The sequence below is a fragment of the Salvelinus fontinalis genome, chromosome 31 (assembly GCF_029448725.1).
Source record: "Salvelinus fontinalis isolate EN_2023a chromosome 31, ASM2944872v1, whole genome shotgun sequence".
Classification (NCBI taxonomy): Eukaryota; Metazoa; Chordata; class Actinopteri; order Salmoniformes; family Salmonidae; genus Salvelinus; species Salvelinus fontinalis.
In genome coordinates this window covers 18102496-18113858 of record NC_074695.1, presented here as the reverse complement: position 1 = coordinate 18113858, position 11363 = coordinate 18102496, and positions in this window count along the sequence as shown.

Below are 11363 nucleotides of genomic sequence, written 5' to 3'. Positions count from 1 at the left end.
ATCAAATCAAATTCAGACAATTCCTGAGATCAAATCAAATTCAGACTGTTCCTGAGTTCGAATCAAATTCAGACTGTTCTTGAGATCTAATAAAATCCAGACTGTTCTTGAGATCTAATGAAATTAAAACTGTTCTTGAGATCGAATCAAATTCAGACTCTTCTTGAGATCGAATCAAATTCAGATTATTCTTGAGATCGAATCAAATTCACTGTTCTTGAGATCGAATCAAATTCAGACTGGTCCTGAGATCGAATCAAATTCACTGTTCTTGAGATCGAATCAAATTCAGACTATTCTTGAGATCGAATCAAATTCAGACTATTCTTGAGATCGAATCAAATTCAGACTGTTCCTGAGATCGAATCAAATTCAGACTGTTCTTGAGATCGAATCAAATTCAGACTGTTCTTGAGATCTAATCAAATTCAGACTATTGTGACTCAATTACTTCTATTTCTTCTAGTTTCCAATATCATTGAGCACACACACAGACACGCACACGTACACACCTTCCTCTCCTTCACCTCTCTCTCTCTCTCTCTCTCGCTCTCTCATTATGACTCACCCTTACTGAGCCAATGTATGTAAGGGGTAGGTTGAGACCTGATGCCCCCAGAGTTGTGCACTATGTATTGCTATGTATTAAATAAAGGTTAAATAAAAATGTTTTACAAAAAATGACAGTATCACAGTTTGGCTATAGGTGGCAGCATAGCCCCTGAGACTAACACTGCCTGGCTTCATGCCTTCCGGCTGTCTGGCTGTCAGGGCGCTCCTCTGATGCCTTAGTAGTGATGTCCAAGTCCTATTACAGGACCACAGAGAATCACTTAGCTTAGTAGTGAGTAGTGACTCACTCTCTCTAACCTGGGACTAAAACCTGATGTGACCAATGCAGCTCTTCATGACTCATATCTGGGTCATATTCCATGTAAATTCCAGTCAATATAGGAAGTGAACTGAAATTCCAATTCCAATTATCTTTAATGCTTTTAAATTAGGAACAATTGGAATGAGGAATTTTGGTTTACTTTCTAAATTGACTGGAATTGAAATGGAATCGACCCCAACCCTGACTCACAAAAAAAAACAATATACCTGTACCGTTATACCAACATAGGTGCAGTTAGCGAAGAAGGGAGGCCTACCTGAACTCTGACCTCCACAGAAACCTATAGATTCAAAGCCATATACTTTAGAGCACACAGCTCATCATCATACGCTAGCTTTAAATGTGTTGATAATCCCTTACATTCTTTTGTGTGACAAATGCAACATTGTTCCATTGTCTCTTTCAAGGGGGCTTAATGGTCACATGATAGGAGCATAGAGTAGACCAGGGCCCATATCCACAAAGAGTCTCAGAGTAGGAGCACTGATATAAGATCAGTTTGGCCTTTTATGTCATGATGAATATATTATCTAAATTACATCTGGGACACGTTCCTAAATCAGCAGTCCTACTCCGAGACGCTATTTTAATACGGGCAAAGAGCAGAGGCCCATGCATCGCTGAACCTGGTTTACACTGACTTGAAGTCAGCTCAGCACAGTGAAGAATGAGATCACTCAAACCAAGATCTTTGGAGCGGAACCAACGGCTGTTAGGCTATTCAAATTAATTAACAAACGACCTTAAATTAAAACAGATCAGACAAGGAGGGCATTTATCAATTCAATAGGCACTCTCAGAAATGTGGCCTCCCTCCAGTCCGTCATTCCTCGATGCCTGCACGGCACCAGTCACAGACAGACAGACGGAAAGACAGACGGACAGACAGGTGGCCAGACATTCTGTAAGAACAACACAAATATATACTGTACTGTACATGTCAATGAAAAATTCACAGTAAAATTGAATTTCTGTACAATTTCAAGAAAAATACTTGACATTGCCGTTGAGCAATTTTTTTACTTCAAATGTTACTTTTTACTGAAATGCCTCAGCAGCATCATATCTCAGGTTTTTTCTTTTAGTTTTGGAAGAAAAATATATTAAAATAAGTAAAAACTGGTAATAAAGAAGCAGCCAATGCAGAATGTTGTCACAGAGAGGTCTGATAAAGTGTATATTAAAGATCACATCCAGATGGTTTTGTCTTTTATTTCAAGCAGCTGAGCCAGCCCATATCTGACCAATCTCTGAGAGACAAGTCAATCTCTTCTGGGCTCTGCCAATACTGTCTCCTCAGACAGCTAGAGGATAAAACCTGGTTAGCAACAAAAACACAATCAATAAAGATAGCACGCAAACAAACCACAGAGGAGGGAACCGATGGGTCGAGGAGAGAGAGAGAGAAAGAAAGAAAGATGGAGAAGGTGCTGAAGATAGAGGGGTGGAGAGAGAAGGATGGAGAGAGGGATGGATATATGGAGAGGGAGGGAGGGTGAGAGGGGGATAGAGAGAGATTCATGAGAGAGAGAGGGATCGTGAGGAGGAGAAATAGGGGTGCATCACATAAAGTGAGGAGGAGATACAAATTAAAGTAGGGAAGGATGAGGAATATTCACAGAGAGAGCAAATGAAGAGAGAGAGATAGAGAGAAGAGATAGAGCAGACAGAGAAAGAGAGAGAGGGGGAAGTGAATGAATGAAGGAGAGAAAAACGGGAGTGTAGAAGGGATTTATGCTAGTCGTATAATTTCATAAAATGCCACTCCCCTCTCGCCCTCGCTCCTCTCTCTCTCCCTTTCTCTCTCTCTCTCTTTCTCTCCCTATCTCTCCTTTCTCTCCTAACCTCCTCAAACCCTCACCTCACCAACCATGGTGTCTCTCACTCCTTCTCCTCTTTCTCTCTCACACCAAGACAGACCTGCCCGTCTTCTACCGTCACCACCCTCACCAGCCGAACTACTCTCACCAGCCTCCCACCCTCACCAACCTAACTACCCTCACCAGCCTAGCTACCCTCACCAGCCTAACTACCCTCGCCAGCCTAACTACTCTCACCAGCCTAACTACCCTCACCAGCTCACCAGCCTAACTACCATCACCAGCCTCCCCACCCTCCCCACCCTCACCAGCCTAACTACCCTCACCAGCCTAACTACCCTCACCAGCCTCACCAGCCTAACTACCCTCACCAGCCTCCCCACACTCACCAGCCTAACTACACTCACCAGCCTAACTACCCTCACCAGCCTCCCCACACTCACCAGCCTAACTACACTCACCAGCCTAACTACCATCACCAGCCTCACCAGCCTAACAGTCCTCACCAGCCTCCCCACCCTCACCAGCCTAACTACCCTCATCAGCCTCCCCACCCTCACCAGCCTAACTACCCTCACCAGCCTAACTACCCTCACCAGCCTAACTACCCTCACCAGCCTCACCAGCCTAACTACCCTCACCAGCCTAGCTACCCTCACCAGCCTAACTACCCTCGCCAGCCTAACTACTCTCACCAGCCTAACTACCCTCACCAGCTCACCAGCCTAACTACCCTCACCAGCCTCTCCACCCTCACCAGCCTAACTACCCTCACCAGCCTAACTACCCTCACCAGCCTACCCTCACCAGCCTCCCCACCCCCACCAGCCTAACTACCCTCACCAGCCTAACTACCCTCACCAGCCTCACCACCCTCACCAGCCTAACTACCCTCACCAGCCTAACTACCCTCACCAGCCTACCCTCACCAGCCTCCCCACCCTCACCAGCCTAACTACCCTCACCAGCCTAACTACCCTCACCAGCCTCACCAGCCTAACAACTCTCACCAGCCTCCCCACCCTCACCAGCCTAACTACCCTCACCAGCCTCCCCACCCTCACCAGCCTAACTACCCTCCCCACCCTCACCAGCCTAACTACCCTCACCAGCCTCACCAGCCTAATTACCCCCACCAGCCTAACTACCCTCACCAGCCTAGCTACCTTCACCAGCCTAACTACCCTCACCAGCCTAACTACTCTCACCAGCCTAACTACCCTCACCAGCTCACCAGCCTAACTACCCTCACCAGCCTCCCCACCCTCACCAGCCTAACTACCCTCACCAGCCTAACTACCCTCACCAGCCTACCCTCACCAGCCTCCCCACCCTCACCAGCCTAACTACCCTCACCAGCCTAACTACCCTCACCAGCCTCACCAGCCTAACAACTCTCACCAGCCTCCCCACCCTCACCAGCCTAACTACCCTCACCAGCCTCCCCACCCTCACCAGCCTATCTACCCTCACCAGCCTAACTACCCTCACCAGCCTCACCAGCCTAACTACGCTCACCAGCCTAACTACCCTCACCAGCCTCACCAGCCTAACTACCCTCACCAGCCTAACTACCCTCACCAGCCTCACCAGCCTAACTACCCCCACCAGCCTCACCAGCCTAACTATCCTCACCACCTTCACCACCATCAACACCATCACCACCCTCACTAGCTAACCAATGACTAAGATTCTGCCCTGATGCAACTGCAGCACTTTGCAAATGGAAGACTGGACATCATTTCCCTAAAATGCTGGGGGGTTTTATCACCCATTTCCCTTTCATCAGCCTGCCCCGATGCATGATTGATAGCTGATGGCCCCACTGACAACTCAACATTTTTACGGCCAGATTTATAGGCTATCTGCTCCTGGCTTTTTACTGCTTAAACTCTGTAAAAAAGTATTATTTCTCAGATAAGGAGAGGGAGGACGCAGTGTGTCTTATATGTAGGGAGCAGTATAATACAGACAGCCTAAATGTATGTAGAACTATGAGAAAGGGAGAATGTCAAGAACGTCACATCACTGCATTGCAGTTTGAACTGGTATTGGGACTCTGCTGGGCTTCTGAGTGAGCTTTCACACACGAGCAGTGGCAGTGGCTAAACATGCCACCACCAAGTACCAAACAGCACAATGATCTCCTCCTAACTACTCATACCATTACTGATTCATTCTTCCATAACAATCAATAAAAATCATTACTGTACTATTTCCATCACTATTCCTCATTTTTCATGCAACATCAACGTTTTGTGAAACAGCCATACATTGTTCACCCAACACACACCATTGCACTGCTTTCCCTATTCCTACCCCTCATTCATATTCTAGCCCACAACCCAACTCACGATGCTTTACCCTTTTATTACTTAATAACACAATTAATCAACCTATAGTCAAGTTACCCTAAATCGTGCTATCTGGAGCTGCAGCTTTCACTGCATTTAATCTACAACCATTATTCATCAATCTCACTTTCTTAATTACTTATTGCTACCACTACAGAGCCACTAAACAATCACACGATTTACTGTCAGAACGGGAACGTCTGCATACATGTAGAAAATGGTTGTCTGCGTGAAAAGCATATCAAAGGTTTCCACACCTGTCTGAAAGCACAACAGTAAGAGAAGAAGTATCGTGTTAAAGCAAGTCGGCCTGATTGAAGCTATGTGTGGTGATGTTTGTTGCACAGTGAGGTGAAGATGTCTGCGCTATGCAGTGCCTTCAGAAAGTATTCAGACTTATTGCACATTTTGTTGTGTTACAGCCTGAATTCAAAATGGATTAAAGTTGACTTTTTTTCTCACCCATCTACAAACAATACTCCACAATGACGAAGTGAAAACATGTTTTTAGGAATGTTGGCAAATGTATTGAAAATCAAACACAGAAATGTCTCATTTACATAAGTAGTCACACCCCTGAGTCAATACTTTGTAGAAGCGCCTTTGGCGGCGAGTAAAGCTATGAGTTGTTTTGGGTATATCTGTATTAGATTTGCACATCTGGATTTGGGAATTTTTTCCCATTCTTCCTTGCAGATTTTCCCAAGCTTTGTCAAGTTAAGTTAGATGGAGATATATGCCAGATATATGCCTCATCACAATTCTATCTCGAAGATCTACGGTTCCTTGGACATCATGGTATAGTTTCTGCTCTGACATGCACTATCAACTGTGGGACCTTTCTAAATCATGTCCAAACCTTTGAATTGACCATAGGTGAACTCCAATGAAGTTGTAGTGACATCTCAAGGATGATCAAAGGAAATCGGATGCACCTGAGCTCAATTTAGAGTGTCATAGCAAGGGGGTGGGAATACTTATGTAAATGCAGTATTTCTGTATTTCATTTTCAATAAATTTGTAAACATTTCTAAAAACATGTTTTTACTTTGTCATTGTGGAGTATTGTGTGTAGATGGGTGAGAAAAAAAGTCAATTTGAATCAATTTTGAATTCAGGTTGTAACACAACAAAATGTGCAAGAAGTCTGATGGGTGTAGATGGGTGAGAATAATTTATAATGCATTTGGAAAGTATTCAGACCCCTTCCCTTCTTCAACATTTTGTTACGTTACAGCTTTATTCTAAAATGGATTAAATTAAAACATGTCCTTATCAACCTACACACAATACCCCATAATGACATCACAATACCCCATAATGACATCACAATACCCCATAATGACATCACAATACCCCATAATGACATCACAATACCCCATAATGACATCACAATACCCCATAATGACATCACAATACCCCATAATGACATCACAATACCCCATAATGACATCACAATACCCCATAATGACATCACAATACCCCATAATGACAAAGTGTGCAAATGTATAAAATAAAACAAACAGAAATACCTTATTTACATAAGTATTCAGACCCTTTGTTATGAGACTCGAAAATTGAGCTCAAGTGCATCCTGTTTCCATTGATCATCATTGAGATGTTTCTACAACTTGAATGGAGTCCACCTGTGGTAAATTCAATTGATTAGACGTGATTTGGAAAGGCACACACCTGTCTATATAAGGTCCCACAGTTGACAGTGTATGTCAGAGCAGAAATCAAGCCATAAAGTCTAAGGAATTGTCTGTAGAGCTGCGAGATAGGATTGTGTCAAGGCAATTTAATTAAATTTTATTTAACCTTTATTTAACCAGGTAAGCAAGTTGAGAACAGCTCAGCTATGCTCACTGACATGTATAGCCTGCTATCATCTCTTCTCTCCACTCCTGTCCTTTCCTCTCTGCTCCTCTCCGCTCCTCTGCTTTCTTTTCCTGTCTTCTCCTCTCGGCTCCTCACTTCTCCTTTCCTCTCATTTCTTTCTTTCTTTCCTCTTCTTTTCTTTTCTCTCCTCTCGGCTCCTTTCCTTTCCTCTCCTCTCTTTTTCTTTCCTCTCTGCTCCTCTCCTTTCATCTCCTCTCCTTTCCTCTTCTTTTTTCCCCTCCTCCCCTCCCCTCCCATTTTCTTTCCTCTCCTTTCCTTTCATCTCCTTTTCTTTCCTGTCCTCTCTTCCCCTCTCCTTGTCTTTCCTCTCCTTTTATTTCCTCTCCTCCCCTCTCCTTTCTTTCCCCTCTTACCCTCCCTTCTTTTTTTCTCCCCCCCATCCCCTCCCCTCCCCTCCCCTCCCCTCCCCTCCCCTCCCCTCCCCTCCCCTCCATTTTATTGTATTTCCTCTCCTCTCCTCTCCTCCCCTCTCCTCCCCTCTCCTTTCCTTTCCTTTCCTTTCCTCTCCTCTCCTCTCCTCTCCTCTCCTCTCCTCTCCTCTCCTCTCCTCTCCTCTCCTCTCCTCTCCTCTCCTTGTCTTTCTTCTCCTTTCCTTTCCTTTTCTCTCCTCCTCTCCGTTCCTCTCATCTCATTTTCTTTCCTCTCCCCTCCTTTTCTTTCCTCTCCTCTCCTTTTCTTTCCTCTCCTCTCCTCCCCTCTTGTTTTCATCCCTCTCCTTTCCTTTCCTTTCCTCACCTCTCTTTTACTTTTCTTTCCTCTCCTCTCCTCCCCCTCCTTTTCTTTCCTCTCCTTTCCTCTAATTTTCTTTCCTCTCCTCTCCTCCCCTCGCCTTTTATTTCCTCTCCTCTCCTCCATTCTCCTTTTCTTTCCTCTCCTCTCCTTTCCTTTCCTCTCCTTTTCTTTCCTCCCCTCTCCTTTTCTTTCCTCTCCTCTCCTCCTTGCCACTCTCCTCTCCTCTCCACCACACCCTAGATGAGCCTGGCAGATCCAGAAACCAGACATAAGACCATGGGGACTGGAGTGTGACATAGGCCCTGGGGGAGGAGAGAGTGGGTGACAGGGGAGGGGAGGGGGGGGGGGGGGGGTATCGGAGGAAGGGAGGAGGGGTGAGGGGACCAGCACGATGAGATAAATGATTTATAGACAGCCAGGACACACCCTGGGATGGGGTAATACCATACATGTTTTAACTGGGCTAGCCCATAATTCATTAGGGTTTCCAAGGCAACTTGGGGAGGGGGGGTGCATATGAGCATAGCAGAGGGAATTTAGAAACCCTGCCTGTCATTTGAAAACAGTTTCCATTGATTTAGATATTCTATAAGAAACCCTGCTTGTTGCTGGAAATAGATGGAATTGTTCTATATTCAAGAATATTTTCTTCACACTAAACACAGCATTTGGATTGTTTTAAATACGGATTCTCAGTCAAGTTCTAAAAGAACCAAGAAAGAAAGGAACAGCTCAGTATTTTCTGCATATTTCCAAAGAGTCACAGGTTGTTGTAAATGTTCCACTCTGTCTCTGTTTTACGTGCTCTGTGTGTCTGGGCTTCTGCGGTGATAGTGGGAATTTTATGAGGTGGAATCTGGAAATGGAAAATGTGTGGCTGAACTAATGTGTTTAAATGCAGCCATCTTCCTTTCCTGCTATAAAGCCAATAGTGCTGACCTCTTCCAGAGACAAAGAATATCAATGTGTGCTTTTTCACTACTTGTATATGGAACCTTTTGGTTATTTGAAGAAGATTAAGGAACCCTTTACTAAAAATGTATACATACAGTGCCTTGCAAACGTATTCATCCCCCTTGGCGTTTTTCCTATTTTGTTGCATTACAACCTGTAATTTAAGTGGATTTTTATTTGGATTTCATGTAATGGACATACACAAAATAGTCCAAATTGGTGAAGTGAAATGTAAAAAATTACTTGTTTCAAAAAAATAATTTAAACCTGAAAAGTGGTGCGTGCATATGTATTCACCCCCTTTGCTATGAAGTCCCTAAATAAGATCTGGTGCAATCAATTACCTTCAGAAGTCACATTATTAGTCAAATAAAGTCCACATGTGTGCAATCTAAGTGTCACATGATATGTCACATGATCTCAGTATATATACACCTGTTCTGAAAGGCCCCAGAGTCTGCAACACCACTAAGCAAGGGGCACCACCAAGCACCTTTAAGCCATAATCATATGATGAACTATAGGCTAGATATATAAGGTTGTTTCAGAATCAGAGTGTTAGGCTACTTGAATTAGCCACTTTACAAGCTAGCTAACTGTAACCCCTACAAATAAATGGGATTTTTGTAAATGTTTGAATATATTACATAGAGCCTGACATTGGCAATTAGCAAATGTTTGACTTTATTTCAGTATTTCAGTGTGCAGTGAGCTGAGGACGCCATGTTTCATGAAGCCTTTAGAAGACTGTTGTTGACCTCTGTTGAATGCAGGTAATGGGCCGTGTGGTGACAGAAAGGAGGTATGTGATTTCTAAATGATTTCTAATAAATGATTAATAATAAGTATTGGTGTTTCAATAGATTAGTTCATCAGTACATGACTTTTAAAACCCTATCTATGTTTTGCTCAGTCTGGCATTACCCCAACAATCAGTGGCAGAGGATCTCTCTTTCGGCTGCTGCTGACGATAACCGCTGTACGTTGTTCTTCTACATCATAATAATTACATGGCTGCATAGCATGTTGCCTTCATTTTGGCAGATTCATTTATATTTAGGATTAACTAATATTTTAGCACATGTATTATTATTCTCAGGAACCAGCCAGGCAACAACCCCTAGTCTACTGTACTGTTCCATAAAGAAGTCAGCCGGAAAAGGTACCATGAATGACGTAGGCTATCGTTCAAACAAAGATGCCTCCCTGGCCACCAGTGCATATTTCCAAACTATGTTTGCATATAATGAGAATGAAATCTCACAACTATGCTGTTTTTCTTTTGTCCATGATTTAATTGTTTGATATATTATATTCTGAGCTAAAAATATGCTTATTTATTTGTAGCCAAAATTTATAAATGGCACCATACAAGGTTCCCTAGGGTTCTGATCAAAAACCTCTATAAAAGGGTTCTATATAGAACTATTAAGCGTTCCATATATGAAACAAGCGATATAACCCTTTTTGGTTCTATATGTAACCTTTTTTCTAAGCGCGGGGTAGTTCGTACAGGCTCCATACCAGCCCTCAGTTCTCCCTCTGGAACTTAATTGCTCTAATCATTCCCTGTAATTGCCATAGCTTTCTCAGACTGACAGGGTTTTATAGAGGTGTAATGAACAGGTATGCCCTGATAGCAGCTCCATGTTGTTGTGATTAAATGGAGAGATATTTCACTGTAGCACAATATGTCTGACTGAGACACATCCACATAGTTTCCATTTTCCAAAACAAAGTCAGGAAAGTGGGGTTGCATACAAAAGACCCCCCAAAAGAGGAAGAACAAGTATTTCCCTACTAGCACTGACTTTACCGGTTACTACTTTATCGAGGGAAAATATACTTGCTATGACTGTGGTATGTGATGCGCTGGACAAGAGTGTCTGCTAAATGACTAAAATGTAAAAGAACAATGAGACTACATGCCTATATAAGGTTCATATGACACACCTCCCCATCCAAAGCACCTGGGAGGTAGAATGGATCTGTATGGCAAAGATGTGTGACTTTATATTCACCTCATTTCACCACCCCATTTCTCAATGACTCAATTGACATCCAAAATTGCCCTGCATGCTATGCAGTTGATGTAGCAGATGGTCACCATGCTAGTTTATGGGTTCTGTTGTGGCGTGCTGTGGGATCGAATCCTGGGTCCGACATTGTAGAGATGGACTGGATTATTAATATTGAATATGCATGAATACAAATCTACAACAGTATTTCACTACAATCATGCATTTTATGCCAATACAGTGGATAGTACACAACAAAGGCAAACAAGGGGGTTATATTGATTTTAACCATGGTCTAATTGAAAAGGCCACAAGTGGGTTATGAAATGAAAAATGGCCTCTTCCTAGGAAAACAACCAATAACGTAACTAGCTTTGGTTGCCCACTTTTCATAAATCACTTCAAACATGCATGGCATTTGATTAAAATCCATCAGTAATGAGCAGCAGTGTGTGTGTGTGTGTGTGTGTATGTGTGTGTCTCAAATTTTCCAAAGCCTGCTCTTTTGGACGCTCCTCATTAGTGTGAATATGAATGCATCCAGAAAGAGAGCAAGGGGAAAAATGAGGGAAAGACGGGAGGAAAAATGTAAAAGGAATCTCGGAAGAGCTTTTTAAAGGGCCCATTTCATCAGAATCGTTATTTTTTTGCGGTCCACTGAAGGCTCGTAACTGGCGGGCTATGAAGA